The 17,739-nt window shown below is 40.4% G+C and overlaps 1 protein-coding gene across 2 annotated transcripts in view; it reads left to right on the top strand.

Annotated features, from left to right (window-relative positions):
• Window positions 1-17,739, top strand: part of XPOT (exportin for tRNA) — a 166,770-nt gene that overhangs the window by 13,028 nt on the left and 136,003 nt on the right. Inside the window, exon 2 of one of the 2 annotated variants that reach the window (XM_061416587.1) lies at window positions 7,590-7,651. The exons of the other annotated variant lie outside the window; for it this stretch is intronic. The gene's annotated coding sequence lies outside the window, so the exon portion shown is untranslated. The remainder of the gene's footprint in view (window positions 1-7,589; window positions 7,652-17,739) is intronic. 2 annotated transcript variants of the gene reach the window in all.

The following is a 17,739-nucleotide window of genomic DNA, read 5'->3' as shown; positions in this document are numbered from 1 at the left end:
TGGGTTGTGGCTTTAGGCTCCTTCCGCCTCTTCTTGTCTTTGGCCAATTCCTTATTCCTTTACTTGAGAAATCTCTGACACTCCCTTCTCTACCTCCACCCCTACAGAATGGAATGCCCTTTGTGAACTTCCCTAGGTCTTAGCTCTAGCTGTGTGACCTGTGTAGTTCTCTATATCATAATAGCCCGGTTTCTTCTTTTGAGCTTCCCTGGTAGCTCAGCTGGTTAAGAATCCGCCTGCAATGCAGGAGACTCCTGTTCGATTCCTGGGTCGGAAAGATCTGCTGGAGAAGGGATAGGCTACCCACTCCAGTATTCTGGCCTGGAGAATTCCATGGACTATCTGTGGGGTCGCAAAGAGTCAGACATGACTGAACGACTTTCGCTTTATTCTTCAACTAGACTATAAATGCCTTAAAGGTAGAAACTTGGTGTATTATTTGTTAAGAATAATAAGTAGTTCCTATATTATAACATCCCAAATAGCATTTCTTTTCCTGTTTTCTTTGCTCCATACTTTTGTGAGCTGATATTTATATGGTAAAAGCAAAAAAGGGTAACTTTCTGGCTTTTTGGCAGAGCAAAGAGTAGTTCCACCAATACTCTCTCTATATGTATCCTTATTTGACTCTCTGTGTACCTATATAGGTACAACTATACTCCAATAAAGTGAAAGTCGCTCAGCTGTGTCCAACTCTTTGTGACCCCATGGACTGTACAGTCCTTGAAATTCGCCAGGCCAGAATACTGGAGTGGATAGCCTTTCCCTTCTGCAGGTGATCTTCTCAACCCAGGGATTGAACCCGGGTCTCCCGAATTGCAGGTGAGTTCTTTACCAACTGAGCCACAAGGGAAGCCCCATATTCCATATTCCAATAAAAATTAATTTTAAAAATACTTGAAGTTCTAAACTTCCAGAACTTCATGAATAAATTCTACTTTGTTTTTCACTCAATAATTATTACTTCTGTATAGTGAAACTTTCTTCACTCTCTGAAGTCTAAGCTTCTGTGGGATTTCAATTTTGTTTCCTCATATCTTCCATGATACCTACTAGTCCAGTGTCCTGCATAGTACGAAACAGGCTCTTAAGAGGTAAAAAATAAATATATAGATTGAGATCTTTCCAAGGGGAAATATTCATCAAGTTTTCTCCTCTTTACTGTCATATGTTACTTTCTTTTGGGGGTGACATTCAAATGTAATTTAAGTATGCCTCCGAGAAATCAGACCTCAACATTTTTGGAAATGTTTCTGTAGTCAGAGCTGAGATTCTTTTCCTCAGAGCAGGGCTGTGTTCACTGCCCAATTGTCTATTCCTGTGACTGAATGTGAAAAGGTTTCTTTTATGAAAATTGTGTTGCATGCATATAAAATACTCTTGGCCTGTGGATAATGCCAGATATAGTAGGGAGTTTTCCCTAGGGGACCAGTTTTTATTCTGCTCCCTGTCTCTTAACACAGGGCAGTCATAAAATCACAAGATCATTCAACAGTTTTTCTCAATCTTGGAGGAATCACTTGTTTAGGAAATGAAGTTTAAAAAGAAAAAAAAAATGGAAATAAAATTCTCTCTAAACATATAAGTAACCTATGGACAAGGCATAATGTATCTAAAACTTTGACTTACGTCAGTTGTTCAGTCTCAAGAAAAAAATTACCATGAATGCAGATTAAACAAAGCCCAAAAGCATGTGAAAGGGAAAGAAAATAAGTACCTTTTAAAAAAATAATTATATTTAGCTGCTATTTTACATTATAGCTTCCCTGGTGGCTCAGATGGTAAAGAATCTGCCTGCAATGCAGGAGACCTGAGTTCAATCCCTGGGTCAGGAAAATCCCCTGGAGAAGGGAATGGCAACCCACTCCAGTATTCTTGCCTGGAGAATATCATGGACAGAGGAGCCTGGCTGGCTAAGTCCATAGGTTCACAAAGAGTCAGACACAACGGAGTGACTTTCACTTTAATATTCCATTCTAGGGAAAGAGCAAAATTCACCTCTGGAGTAAATGGAGATTCAGTTTGAGGAGAGAAAAAAAAAAAGCCTTTGGGATTGTGAGCTAGTCTCTATGGGGACGATTTGACAATGAGAATTTTTAATACTCTGTTTGGAGTAATAAAATTACAGTGATTTGGACCTGTGGAACTCAGAAAAGACATGAAGGAGAAGGAAATCTGAGCAAAATGGCAGCAGGCAGTACCTGAGAAGAAAATATAGTGGTAAATTCCCTGTGTTGAAAATAACCATAGAACTTTTGAATACTTATATTTTCTGTCCTGTGCTTACAGTATACTAATTCCTCTTGTAATTCTCAGACCTTCAGTAAGTCTTTTATGAACAACCACTTGTACAGAATGGTGCTTGGGGAGTAAATGAGGGGGCAGTGGTGACAAGTGGGATGAAGTGGGGCAAAGAGGAGATAGCAGCCACTAAAAAGCAGAAATTTAGAAACGATCGAGAATTCCTTCTTAACCTTGGGGTAACCTTGGGGACTCATAACCTCTGTATTAAAGAGCCAAGTAAACCTAGAGGCCTGGGACACTTGAGGTCTTTTGACGCTACATGTGAAAGGTTAAAGCCTGATCCCCAAGCAACAGGAACAACCCCCAGATTGTGCAGGATCTGCCTGGATGGGCTGAGGTGCTCTTTAAGGACTTGAATACAGAGAATTCATAGAGAAAATTGGAGACTGATATTAAGACCCATTCATCTCACTGAAGAAACTGCATATTTAGAAACAAGAACAACAAAACAGAACTCTGTAACCTGTTCACATGTGGATCTGTGCATTCTTAGTAACTGTCACCATGGTAGCAAGGCAGTTTGACAGGGTGCCTTCTTAGCACAGTATATACAAAGGAGAGAGATAACAGCTCATCATGTACTGTCTTATACCTTCCTTATTTATTTGTGTTGATCCTGTACCTCTGACTATTAGCCTTTGACACTTCTCGTCCTGATAGCATCAAACACAGTGCTAAGAATATATTAGGTACTAAAACACATATACTGATTGACTGAATTGAATACATTATATTTCTGCTGTGTCTTCCTTCTAAGCTATAGAGAGAGTCACCCAGCAGAAATTTGATTTTAAAAATGACTCCTGGGAATTCCCTGGCAGTCCAGTGGTTAGGAGTCTGCACTTTCACTGCCGAGAGGGTGGGTTCAGCCCCTGATTGGGGAATTAAGATCCTATAAGCCTTGCAACAATCCCCCCACCTGAAAAAAGAAAGAAAAAAAACCTCCTATGTTTATCTAGAGGATCGAAACTAGGCCATTTTCCTAATTGGACTGACCCAACGTGCATTTCAGATTGGAGGGGGTGAAAGGACAAAGATTAGGTCCTCTAAGACTCTTTATCTTATTAGAAGACTAACATGTGAATAGTAGATAGATGAGTAAGTAAATTCACTTGCACTAGTAAGACTGTTCAAGGCCCAGAGGCTTTTTGTGAAGACTTGCAGTGCTGTTTTCTGCTTGGATGCAAAGACAAGGTTGGCAGCAGTTCCTGAGTGAGTAATGTCAGGCCTGGGTTAAAGCCCAGAGGACAGGGAGTTCCCCAGATTTGAACTTCAAACTGAGAAAGCTTTTTGGGCATCTTATATTCAATGAACACTCATCCTGGGAAGCCTTCTTATTATAATGTTTTGAATGAATGATAATTTTTAGTGTAGCCTTTTCCCTAATATATTCTTACATTTCATTTTAATTTTTCATCTGTATAATTGCCCTGCATGTCAATGACTTTCATTTCTACTCTTAATGTTTTGTTATTTCACATTTCTTTTTTAAAGTATTTAAATGTGGACATAACCTCTTTGTTTTAATAGCCAGGGGGAGTGCCTAAATTTGCCACTTTTAAATCTGGGTTCCTGTAGTTTCAACAGATTCTCAGCATGTGTCACCTCCAGCTTACAGATTGATATTCCAGTCATGTTTGAGGCTGAAAACAGCTGCAAGAATTTGTCCTTAGAATTCTTTAGCAGTTGCTTCCAGTTGATAAAGTCCAAATTTGGCTGGTCAGTGGATCAGCTACTGGGATGTGATTATCGTCGTGATATCACCCCACTGGGACAAACCACATGGGACCAGCCTCTCATGGGACAAGCTGCGGAGGTTGCCATTGCCAGAGAGGAATAGGTTAAATCCTTCCAAACCTGCTAAGGAATTTGACCTAGTTCCTGGAAATTAGAGTGTATAGTGAAAAGTATATTTGGTTGCAAATGTGTTTCTTTCCCAAAATTACTTTTGAAACCCTGTGAGACAGGGATCTCATGGACTCAGGTACCACCATTAATAAGCTTGACTAATTCAGTATGAAGTTTGGGGAGCAGACAAATAATATGACTTCATTTTATGAAAAGAATGTTTAGGTTTATAGTGGTGAATGTTTGTGAAGACACAGCTGACATGCTTCCAGCACCCTCCTCTCCTGTTTTTTGACCCTTTGTTTAAAACAAGGGCAGGCACAGGTGCTCAGTCAGTGTTGAAGAAGTGAGGGAACAAATTTGAAAAGCTCCTCACAACCTGACTCCAGCCTACTTGTCCAGTTGTCGTATATCCAACTGCCCTCTCCCCAAAACATCCAATTTATACTTTGGCAAAATAGTTACTGAGTTGCCTAAAAATCTCTCCTGCTTTCCCAGTTCTGTACCTTTGCTATTACTGTACCAGTGGCCTGGAATACTCTTCTCTTATATCCCAGAATATGAAAAAGGTTTTTCAAGCCTCATTTCAAATGCTACTTCCTTCATGAAAATTTTACTGATGATCTCAATAAGGTAAAACCAAGCCTCTTTGCCTTCTAACTCATAAAATTCTGTACCTCCTGGTCATTTATTCTCAATTATTTTATCACATAATTATCTCTATAGTTAATGTATTACAAGCTTGCCATGTAGTAATCTTAAAGATTGGCACTGGGTCTTATTCATCTTTACAGTAACTCGCACATAGTTGATACTCAGTAATTGTTGTTGTTGTTATTCAGTCACTCAGTTGTGTCCAGCTCTTTGTGACTCCATGGATTGCAGCATGCAAGGCTTCCCTGTCTTTCACCATCTCCCAGAGTTTGCTCAAACTCTTGTCCATTGAGTCAGTGATGCCATCCCACCATCTTATCCTCTGTCTCCCCCTTCTCATCCTCTGTCTCCCCCTTCTCCTGCCTTCAATCTTTCCCAGCATCAGGGTCTTTTCTAATGAATTGGCTGTTTGCATCAGGTGGCCAAAGTGTTGTAGCTTCAACTTCAGCATCAGTCCTTCTAATGACTATTCAGGATTGATTTCCTTTAGGGTTGACTGGTATGATCTCTTTGCAGTCCAAGGGACTCTAAAGAGTCTTCTCCAACACCACAGTTCAAAAGCATCAATTCTTCGGCACTCAGCTTTCCTTATGGTCCAACTCTCACATCCATACATGACTACTGGAAAAACCATAGCTTTGACTATGTGGGCCTTTGTCGGCAAAGTAATGTCTCTGTTTTTAATACACTGTCTAGGTTTGTCATAGCTTTTCTTCCAAGGAGCAAGCGTCTTTTAATTTCATGGCTGCAGTCACCATCTGCGGTGATTTTGGAGCCCAAGAAAATAAAGTCTGTTACTGTTTCCACTATTTCCCCATCTATTTGCCATCAAGTGATGGGACTGGATGCCATGATCTTCGTTTTTTGAGTGTTGAGTTTTAAGCCAGCTTTTTCACTGTCCTCTCTCAGCTTCATCAAGAGGCTCTTTAGTTCCTCTTTGCTTTCTGACATTAAGGTGGTGTCATCTGCATATCTGAGGTTATTGATATTTCTCCCGGCAGTCTTGATTCCAGCATTTGCTTCATCCAGCCCAGCATTTTGCATGATGCACTCTACATATAAGTTAAATAAGCAGGGTGACAATATACAGCCTTGATGTACTCCTTTCCCAATTTGGAACCAGTCCATTGTTCCATGTCAGTTTTAACTGTTGCTTCTTGACCTACATACAGGTTTCTCAAGAGGCAGGTAAGATGGTCTGGTATTCCCATCTCTTTTATAAGAATTTTTCAAGTTTGTTGTGATCCACACAGTCAAAGGCTTTAGCATAGTCAATGAAGCAGAAGTAGATGTTTTTCTGGAATTCTCTTGCTTTTTCTATGATCCAGTGGATGTTGGCAGTTTGATCTCTGGTTCCTCTACCTTTTCTAAACCCAGCTTCAACATCTGTAAGTTCACATACTGTTGAAGCCTGGCTTGGAGAATTTTAAGCATTACTTTGCTAGCATGTGAAATGTGTGCAATTGTGGTAGTTTGAACATTCTTTGGCGTTGCCCTTCTTTGGGATTGGAACGAAAATTCACCTTTTCCAGTCCTCTGGCCACTGCTGAGTTGCCATATTTGTTGGCATATTGAGTGCAGCATTTTAACAGCATCGTTGCTTAGGATTTGAAATAACTCAGCTGGAATGCAAAAGTAGGAACTCAGTAATTAGTTGTTGAAATAATTATGGTATTCAATTTTACTAATGCTGTACTGTAAACCCCAGAAAATTTTATCAGTTTTCTTAATAGAATATAAATGTTGTTCTCATAAATGGACACTGTTTAAACTCCCAAATAGATTGGAGTTGTATTTGTCAACATTTTCTTTCTAGTCAATTCTGTAAAAGATTGGAGCCCTCGTTAAGACAAAAGGACTCTCCCTGTGTTTTAAATGATGATGGACTTGTTTAGTTCTTTTAGTAACATCATTAAAATTTATATCTTGTGTTCCTCAGAGATCTTTTGAGTGTTTTTTCCCTAAGTATGTGTGTATCATTAAATGTTAATTCCTCTGATCATTCAGTTCTGTTGTTCTCACCTGTGTCACTTAAAGTTGGCATTTCCATCCATTTATCCATTTACATGTAGGGCAAAGGTCTTCATGGAGACTTTTGGAGCTGTGCTTTCTGCATATTAGTAAACATTTTTTCTACAAATGACCTTGTCTTGACACTTAATAATAAAACTAAATATTCTCTCCCGTTTTTAAATAGTTAGCTACCACCACATGCAGAGGTTGAAGAGAGAGGGGATTGAAGCACAGATTATCCAAGAATTAAGGCTGGAAGTGAAGTAAAAGCTTCCCTCTTAAAAGTAGGCACACCACTACGTGTTTTATTTCCTAAAACTTCTAGTTCTCCTGAGGAAGGCGTGTAATATCTCATTCAGAAGATTCTAAAGATTTAAGACAAAAGATGCGAAGAAGTGGAAAAAACTGTCCCTTTCAAAAATTTGAGATGGTCTTTATTCTGACCGCTACCTGAGTAGCAGTCCTAAATTATAACTTTCCAAGTCTCGTAAAAGCATTATTCCTAAAATAAATGATGCTTCAGTCACACCCTCACCAGTTTTTATTTTAAATGAAATTCTGTTTTTACCACGCTTCTTCTCTTGCTTAGAGCCATGACTCTATGTCCTCTCTTTTTGTCACTCTCTCCCCAACTCATTTCCTTCTTTTCTAATCATATTTCTATCCTTCTTCTCATTCTCTTTATTCTAAGTTATAATGTGTGTACTTAAAATACTTTTACATTTTTAAAGTAATTTCATAGTCTTCCTGTCTTAATTGATGTTTTTCAGAATATCCATTTCTTATTGAAAACATCTGTTGAGCATCTGTGATCAGCCAGATCCTGAGCTAGGTAAGGAGATATAATCATAAGCAAATGATATAAGGCCCCTGTAAGGAGCTCATAGTCTACTGGAGATGGCATTTATTAAGTAAATAATAAAATAATTTATTTGTCTAATAACTCAAAGTCTATGATAGAGTGGAGTCGAAGGTAGCTTTACTGAGAAAGTGAAGCTGAATTTTGTGAATACAAGTATGAATGAGGTATGAAGGGGCTTGGCATACTCCAGATAAAGAGAAAACGGGGTGGGGAAGGATGGGAAAAAAAGAGAGAAGACCAATGTGGTGGGAAAATTTTGAGCCAAGGGTAGAGTGATTTGAGGGGAGGTAGGTAGGGACCAGGACATGTAACGCCACTATGGGCTAGGTTATATATTTTGGACTTAATCCTAAGAAAAATGAAAAAGGTATTGGAAAGTTTTAAATAAAAAGGATATAATCAGATTTTATTATTTTAAAAGTAACTGTGGAGAAATTTAAAATTCAGAAGACCCCTAAAAAAGCTATTGCTGTAACATAGGTGTTAATGATCTTGGTTTGGACTAGTAAAGATGGGAAGAAGTATGTGTTTTGAAATTCTATTGTGGACAGAATTCACAGGACTTCGCTGTGGATGAGTACAGATCTGTCCTGTCTAGAAACAGAGGGAGAAGTGAAATGACTTCTCTTGAAGTATAGGAGTCTTAATCAAGATTAATTCATGATAATACAGTAATTCATGATGGAAAGATGCAGATAAAAGAAGAGGAGACTTCAATTTATTAGAATATAAATGCCATGCCTTGAAGTCAGGGGTTTTTAATTTCTTGTTTATAACTGTATCTCTAGTGGTTGGAATAGTGCCTGACACATACCTACTAAATAAATATTTGTGGAATGAATGTGTAGTGCCACAGTTACAGTACAGAAACTATCTAAGCAGTTGCCTTGGCCAAGACTCTAATTATAAGAAGAAAAATTGAGATTAAATTTACCGTCACACCTCACATTGCCCCTCTAAAGAGGTAATGAGAGAAAGCTTTGTTTTTGTTTATTTATTTACTTAATTGTTCCTGGTCTTGGTTGTGGCACATGGGATCTTTAGTTGTGGCATGTGTGACCTAGTTCCCTAATCAGGGATCAAACCTGGACTCCCTGCATTGGGAGCATGGAGTCTTAGCCCCTGGACCACCAGGGAAGTCCCAAAGCTTTGTCTTTTAATCATGGGGCGCTGGAGAATTTAAGCTAAGCAGACAGCTGGTCTATGGGAATAAAGAAGGACAAAATACTTGCCTGGGCAGCTCGTCCGGGACCAGGTGAAGGTCCTCGAAGCCTAGTGGCTTTGCAGGACCACTCTGTTGGAAACCACAAAGAATCTGAGTGTATCTGAGTGTGTGGGCTAAATTCCTGACTTTATAAACGGAAATTCATCGTTGCTTATATCACACATCTGTGAGACTTATAGACTGCCTCATCAGCAGGACCCAAGAACAAAAGCCTGTCTAGTTATCTTCCAGCTCTCCTGAACTGAATTTTCCAAGTTGAAATAGCCGAGTCTACTAGTAAGTTTCTGAGAGCAGCCAGTTCACCCGGTGTCTACTGCAGAGGCTGGAAAACTGCCACCTGCGGGACCAGTTAGCCTGCAGCCCATTATTTACGTTTTAACAGCTTTATTGAGATATAATTCACATGCCCTGCAGTTGCCCTTTCAAAGTGTACAGTTCAGTGGGTTTTTTGGTGTATTTATTGAGTTGCACTATCTTTACCACAATTGATTTTATAACATTTTCATCACATATCCCCAGAAAACCCTCACCCATGAGCAGTTCCTCTCCCTGTCGCCAAAACCTGCCAGCTCTAATATTCTTTTTTGTTTTTTGTCTATAGATGTGTGTATTCTGGACGTTTCTTATAAGTGGAATCATACAATAGGTGGTTTTTTTGCAACTGGCTTCTTTCACTTAGCATGTTTTCAGGATTCATCCAGGTTGTGGCACAGCAATGCTGCTTGCTTTCTTACTGCCGAAAGAATGAAATGGATGTTTCCACATTTTGACTATGATGAATAATGCTGCCATGAACATTTGTGTACAGTGTTTTGTGTGGACATATACTTTCATTTCTCTTGGGTATATACGTAGGAGTGGAATTGCTAGATCATATATAACTCCCTGCTTAGATGTTTGAGAAACGGCCAAACTGTTTTCCAAGGCTGCTGAGAATTTTATAATTCTCACAGTAATGTATGAGGGTTGCAGCTTCTGCATATTCTTGCCAACATGTGTTATTATTTGTCTTTTTGATTATAGCCATCAAGGGGTGAGGAATGATATCTCATTAGGTTTTGTTTTGCATTTCTGTAATTTACAGTTTATTTTTATACAGTGTGAAAACTATGAATGGTTTTTACATTTTTTTAATGTTGAAAAATCAAAAGAAGAATATTTATCTGAAATTTCAATTTCAGTGTCTATAAATAAAGTTTTAGGGAAATTCAGTCTCACCGATATATTTTGTATTGTCTGTGGCTGCCTTTCTCCCTGCAACAGAACTGAATAGTTACAACATTGACTGCATGGCCTGCAAAGCATAAAATGTTTACTGTCTGTTCATTTACAGAAAATACAGTTGGATGAGACTTGTCTACAAAATAGTTGATGAGACTGCAAAGAATATAGGATACGAAGGAGGAAATATCACTGCCCAGTAGAAATGGATTTTTAAAAAATAAAAATAGGGGGTGCAAACGAGCAGAACAAGGGAGCAAATCAGGATATTATGGGTCTTAGGGAGGCTACCATATTTTCACTTGAGTCATTATTATAAGATCCTTCCAAATCTGGGCTCTCCACATCTTGCAGTTCTCTCCCAGAGTTCCATTCTTAATCTACTTCTCTGGTTATATATTGTTCATCGGAAACCTCCAGGGATGTCCCATGCCTGCAGACCTCTTCTTCAGGAACGCTTAGCCAGTGTCCCGCATGATCTGCCACAGCTTAATTTTCTGACGCTTACCTTCTATCGAAGATGTGCATGTGCTAAGTCGCTTCAGTCATGTCCAACTCTTTGTGACACTGTGGACTGCAGCCTACCAGGCTCCTCTGTCCATAGGATTCTCCAGACAAGAATACTTTACAACTGCACCACTGGGGAAGCCCTCTGTTGGAGACACCTCACCTGAATTTCAGGATTCTGTGCTTTCACTCATACTTTCTTTTCTACTTGGAATGCTTTTCTCTTCTCCAAATCCTAGACACATTTTATTATTATCATAAAATATTTCCAGCATACAGTCAGTTCAGTCAGTTCACTTGCTCAGTCGTGTCCGACTCTTTGCGACCCCATAAATCGCAGCACGCCAGGCCTCCCTGTCCATCACCAACTCCCGGAGTTCACTCACACTCAGTCCATCGAGTCAGTGATGCCATCCAGCAATCTCATCCTCTGCCGTCCCCTTCTCCTCCTGCCCCCAATCCCTCCCAGCATCAGAGTCTTTTCCAATGAGTCAACTCTTCGCATCAGGTGGCCAAAGTACTGGAGTTTCAGCTTTAGCATCATTCCTTCCAAAGAAATCCCAGGGCTGATCTCCTTCAGAATGGACTGGTTGGATCTCCTTGCAGTCCAAGGGATTCTGAAGAGTCTTCTCCAACACCACAGTTCAAAGTATCAATTCTTCAGTGCTCAGCTTTCTTCACAGTCCAACTCTCACATCCATACATGACCACAGGAAAAACCATAGCCTTGACTAGACGGACCTTTGTTGGCAAAGTAATGTCTCTGCTTTTCAATATACTATCTAGGTTGGTCATAATTTTCCTTCCAAGGAGTAAGCGTCTTTTAATTTCATGGCTGCAGTCACCATCTGCAGTGATTTTGGAGCCCCCAAAAATAAAGTCTGACACTGTTCCACTGTTTCCCCATCTATTTCCCATGAAGTGACGGGACCGGATGCCATGATCTTCGTTTTCTGAATGTTGAGCTTTAAGCCAACTTTTTCACTCTCCACTTTCACTTTCATCAAGAGGCTTTTTAGTTCCTCTTCACTTTCTGCCATAAGGGTGGTGTCATCTGCATATCTGAGGTTATTGATATTTCTCCCAGCAATCTTGATTCCAGTTTGTGCTTCTTCCAGCCCAGCGTTTCTCATGATGTACTCTGTACATAAGTTAAATAAGCAGGGTGACAATATACAGCCTTGACGAACTCCTTTTCCTATTTGGAACCAGTCTGTTGTTCCATGTCCAGTTCTAACTGTTGCTTCCTGACCTGCATACAGATTTCTCAAGAGGCAGATCAGGTTGTCTGGTATTCCCATCTCTTTCAGAATTTTCCACAGTTTATTGTGATCCACACAGTCAAAGGCTTTGGCATAGTCAATAAAGCAGAAATAGATGTTTTTCTGGAACTCTCTTGCTTTTTCGATGATCCAGCAGATGTTGGCAATTTGATCTCTGGTTCCTCTGCCGTTTCTAAAACCAGCTTGAACATTGGGAAGTTCACGGTTCACATATTGCTGAAGCCTGGCTTGGAGAATTTTGAGTATTACTTTACTAGCGTGTGAGATGAGTGCAATTATGTGGTAGTTTGAGCATTCTTTGGCATTGCCTTTCTTTGGGATTGGAATGAAAACTGACCTTTTCCAGTCCTGTGGCCACTGCTGAGTTTTCCAAATTTGCTGGCATATTGAGTGCAGCAATTTAACAGCATCATCTTTCTAATATAGGGATATCTGTGCACTCATCACCAAGCTTTGTCAAATCTTTTGCCATCTTCTTTAGTTTGAAAAAAAATTGTACACTTATGAAACAATATTACCCACGTGGATACTTTTAAAATCTCCACAAATACTAAATCTTCTAAGTTCAGCCTTGTTAATGAACCCAATCAGAATTAAACTTCTTTCTGTGATTTCCTGTAACCCTTTCTTTATACCTGTACCATCTGACTTATTCTACCCTTGTAATATCTTCTTTAAGTGTTCCTTACTGTTATCATTCCCATAGAGTGGTACAAAGATGATTTTAGATAGCCCAAGGTAAAGGCATTTAACATTTTTAGAATTGTGTTTATTTAAAAATACATATTAGAAATATGTAAGCACAAATATTTAAATATATATTTCTAGAACATCAACTCCATGGTTTCCCAGATACTCTAAACTAAGTAGAGGTACTAGAAATGATGTTAGAAAAATATGGAGTAAATAAAAATACAGATGATATGGCAAAAGTTTTGAAGGTTGTACTCAGTTTAGCTTAGAGAATTTAGCTTTTTAGAACAGAGACCCAGTTTTATTAATTTTGTACATCCTAAGTATCTAACTAACTCCAAATTAGTCCAACTAAATCCAAACTCTCTGGGATGGCGAGATCCTTGAAAATTGTGTGAAACTTCCCAAACCTCTGACAGACCACATTTAGACATTGTCGCCACATTGAGTGTCCCCAGCACATATGCCAAGGACAGATGGTGCTTTTTTCCCTTTCTCTCTCCCTGTCCATTATGACAAGTTGCTCCAGTTGGGGCTTGATAAATATGAAATAATGCTGATAATAGTCGTCATCTGAAGGAATGAGAACTCAGAGTTGCCAGAATGCTGTCATTAGTATCCACTTCAACAGACCAGTCTCAGCAAATTTGTCTATAGGCCATTTTAGAGAAATATTTCTCTGCTTCCTTAAAAATCACTATTTTGTGGCATCTTTTCATTATTGCTAACACAGAACCATCTGAAGTCTCATTGGCAACTGAATTTGGTCTTGAGACTTGGCGACGAGGAATCATTTTGTTGTGTAGCAAGCCCAAAGCATCATGCTAGCCAAATTATGTATCATACACTTACAAAACTGCTGTCCAGTCTTCCAGCTCCTCTGAGTAAATGTGGCCTTCTCAGAAGTTTCACCCCTCCTACCCAAAAATGACCTTGTATGCTCTCAAATATCAGAGAATCCTCAGTGTGATGAAACCTTTCACTCTATGTATTAATATTTCCTTTCTTACAGCCTGTGTTTTGAGGTGGTGCTTTGTTAATATGGGGGAGTCAGGGGAACCCCTGACGCTTCTGAGTCACAAAAGATCAGAACATGTCAAAAGTTTGGTTGAACCCCCAAAGCTTTACTCACATTAGACTGGATATGCTTCTCAACAAAGCCTGAGAAGCTTCTCTAAGTAGGTTTAACTTTTGCTTCTTAACTCCCACTGCTAAGGCACACATCTTTCCTGATCCTAAAATTCCACACTGAGACTGGCTTCTAACCAGGGTACAGATATAACTTTATTACTTTATCATCCAAATGAGGACACTATTGAAAATATAGCAGAGGTGCTGGGGAAAAAAAAGCATAAACCGTCCAGGGACACCATGATGTTAAGTCACCATACTTAAAACATGGTGAGCCCTTCAGCCTCTGCAGCAGAGCCTCTCAAATTGGGGTCTGAACTTCAGCTTGAAAGTCTGTGGAGTTTCTTAGGAAGTTTTAAGTTTCATTTTTATCTCAGTGGAATGCCTGTGTTTGCATTGTTTATGTTGGGCCATTGTTTGTCCCTAAGTGGGGGAACTTTGAGTGTTCTCAGCCAAAAAGAGAATAGAAGCAGGCACTCTCCTGGTGGTCCAGTGGTTAAGACTTCTTTGCCTTCCCAATGCGGGGAGCACCGTTTGATCCTTGGTTGGGGAACTAGAATCCCACATACTGCAGGGCGTGGCAAAAAATAAATAACACTGTGGCTGTGTAAATCAACCATATTTCAAAATTTTTCTTTTAATTTAAAAGAAAATTTTAAAAAATAGCAATACATTGGGGAAAAAAAAGAACACAAGCAGATTTCAAACATAGTGAAATGTTCAAGCGAAGGGACAGTCCGAGGTTAGCGTGGCCTGTACGTAAAGATGCGTAGTAGTTCAGAAGAGCACAGTGAAATGTGATGCCAGGAGACTGAAGAACTTAAGGGCCTTTGTGATATATTCTACCATCTTCATTTTGCGAGGAGAGGTGAAGTGTGAGCAAAACATCACATGTGACATTGATATTAATTTACATTTAATTTTGTAAACTTTTAAATATACATTTGTGCTGATTTTATAAGAACATATGGGGGCTTCCCAGATGGCTCAGTTGGTAAAGAATACACCTGCAATATAGGAGCCAGAGGAGCTGCAGGTTCGATCCCTGGGTCGGGGAGATACCCTGGCAGAGGACATGGCAACCCATTCCAGGATTCTTGCCCAGAGAATCCCCCAGAGGATGACAGAGGAGCCTGGGGGGCCTCAGTGCATGGGGTCACAAAGAGTCAGACACGACCTAAGCGACTGAGCACAAAAGAACAGTTTTCTCACACCTAGATTTATGTTAGTACATATTAAAGAAGGCTGACAACAAAAATTAATTTAATTTTGAAGATCAGCAGGAATTAAAAGTTTATCAATCAAAACTCCTAGAGCAGTTGTTTTTCTGTCTTCCTTGTCCAATTTTGCCCCCTGGTGGTTATAGTTGGGAATAGATGTAAAATGTTTAGTTGCCAAGTAGTGTTTGACTCTTGCGACCCCCATGGACTGTAGCCCACTAGTCTCCTCTGTCACTGAGATTTCCCAGGCAAGAATACTGGAGTGGGTTGCCATCTCTTTCTCCAAGGGATCTTCCCTACCCAGGAACAGAACCCATGTCTCCTGCATTGGCAGGTGGATTCTTCACCATGGAGCCACCTGTGAAGCCCCAGGATATAAAATACTCCCTTTATAAATGAGTCCTTTCCAAATTCATTTGCAGGTTAGCTGTGCTGAAGACAGAGTAATTTCCATGTAGGAACAATGTTCTAAATAATGGCTAATATTGCAGAATAGCCCACAGAACCCCACAGTGGCCCTCTTCCACTTGATCTACACCCTCCACCTCCTGTACTGCCCTGCTGCTTCTGCTAAGTCACTTGAGTCATGTCCCATTCTCTGTGACCCCATGGCCTGTAGCCCACCAGGCTCCTCTATCCATGGGATTCTCCGCAAGAATACTGGAGTGGGTTGCCATTTCCTTCTCCAGGGGATCTCCCCAACCTGGGGGTCGAACCTGTGTCTCTTTTGTCTCCTGCGCTGGCAGGCAGGTTCTGTACCACTCGCAGCACCTGGGAAGCCTCTACCATCCTCCTTGCTGGCAAAACACACCACTAACCACTGTCACCACCACTGCCACTAACTGCTCCGTCTGCGTCACCACCACAAGTGGAAAGAGGAAGGAAGGGAATTAGTGGCTCCATCAAATCCAGCATCTTTATTTATAGGCACAACTTATGCCCTGAAATCCTACACCTCTCCTGGGGTCTTCAAAGGAGTGGACCACCCAGAAGGAAACTTAACGGTCCCCTTTGCCTCTCAGAATCTTAGGGCAAATATTAACCTTGCTTTCTTTTCTCTTGTTCCACCTCTAGCCCCTTAATTCTGCAAAGTCACCTTCCAAGTAGAAGACAACAAGAAAGGAAAAGAAAAATAGAAAAACAAAAGGAAAGAAAACCCTTTGCCCCAAGGTTTTTCCTAAACCCAGAAGCCAGAGATCTCTGATATATAACCAGTACACCTTCAAAACCTTATCTCCTCCAAGTTGTATAACTTCCTCATCAGTCCCTTCTAGGGACTGGCTCAGAGATCAAGGGTTGAAGGCAGAAGCAGTCTTGGTCCTCCTGGTGTTCATCATACACTGTCAGCACTGAAGTCGTCAGCTGTTATTTGTGCTGTGAGATTCCAAGGGCTCCTCCCCAGTAAGGGACAGTGACAGTGTGGACCCTGTTGTGCTTAGACAAATACAAATCCCATTTTAAAAGGATCAGAATTCTGTGGGATACTGTCTAATCCATTTAAAATGACAAAAGGGAAAATGATTTTATGATTTTAGCCATGTTTAGCCAACTTTTAAGGACTTCCCTGGTGGCTCAGACGATAAAGCGTCTGTCTACAATGAGGGAGATCCAGGTTCGATCCCTGGGTCAGGAAGATACCCTGGAGAAAGAAATGGCAACCCACTCCAGTAATATTGCCTGGAAAATCCTGTGGATGGAGGAGCCTGGTAGACTACAGTCCATGGGGTCGCAAAGAGTCGGACACGACTGAGCGACTTCACTCACTCAGCCAACTTTTAGAAAAAAGTTGGAAGAACAGATAAGTAAAATACTTACGCTGGTTAGAGTGCTTGATTGTGGCAAATGATCTAATTTGGAATTACACTAACATTGATAGAATGTATTTAAAATAAATGAAAATGTCCTTGTTCTGTTTACCCATTGCTACATAATAAACCACCTCAAAACTTAGAGGCTTAAAATCACACTTATTTTTTTTTTAAAGATAAGCTCATAGAATCAGAGGGTAGAAAGTGGTTGCTAGGGGCTGGGATGGGGAAATAGGGAGAGGTTGGTACGTCTCCAAACTTTTAAGGGTATAAACACTTTCAATTATGAGATGAATAAGGTCTGAGTACCTGATGTGTAAAAACACACACACACAAAAAAAAACTTCCCTGGTGGCTCAGACGGTAAAGCGTGTGTCTACGATGCGGGAGACCCGGGTTCGACCCCTGGGTTGGGAAGATCCCTTGGAGAAGGAAATGGCAATCCACTCCAGTACTGTTGCCTGGAAAATCCCATGGACAGAGAGGCCTGGTAGGCTATAGTCCATGGGGTCGCAGAGTCGGACACGACTGAGCGACTTCACATTCACGTTCACCTGATGTGTAACATGGTCACCGTAGCTGATAACACTGTATTATATAATTGAAATTTGCTAAGACAGTAGCGCTTGAATGGTTCCCCTGCCCTTCAAAAAAAAAAAGATACCTATGGGAGGTAAGGGATGGATTAACTTGAGTGGGGGTGAGGGGTGAGGGTGGGGAAAATCCCTTCACAGAGTACAAGAATATCAAGTCATCACATTGTTTACTTTAACTGCCTTACAGATTTATTAGTCAATTATACCTCAGTAAACCTGGAGAAAATCCAACCCTTTATTATATCTCATAATTCTGTGGCTTGCCTGGGTGGTTCTTCTAGAAGTCTTACTTGGGGCCTTTTCATGAGTTTGCTGTTATGTAGCAGCTGGGGCTGGCGCTCCTGTCTGTGGTCTCCTTCTACATGTTTCTTTAG

Source organism: Bos javanicus, chromosome 5 (assembly GCF_032452875.1).
Source record: "Bos javanicus breed banteng chromosome 5, ARS-OSU_banteng_1.0, whole genome shotgun sequence".
NCBI classification, from domain to species: Eukaryota; Metazoa; Chordata; class Mammalia; order Artiodactyla; family Bovidae; genus Bos; species Bos javanicus.
This window is presented reverse-complemented; position numbering and strand designations above follow the sequence as displayed.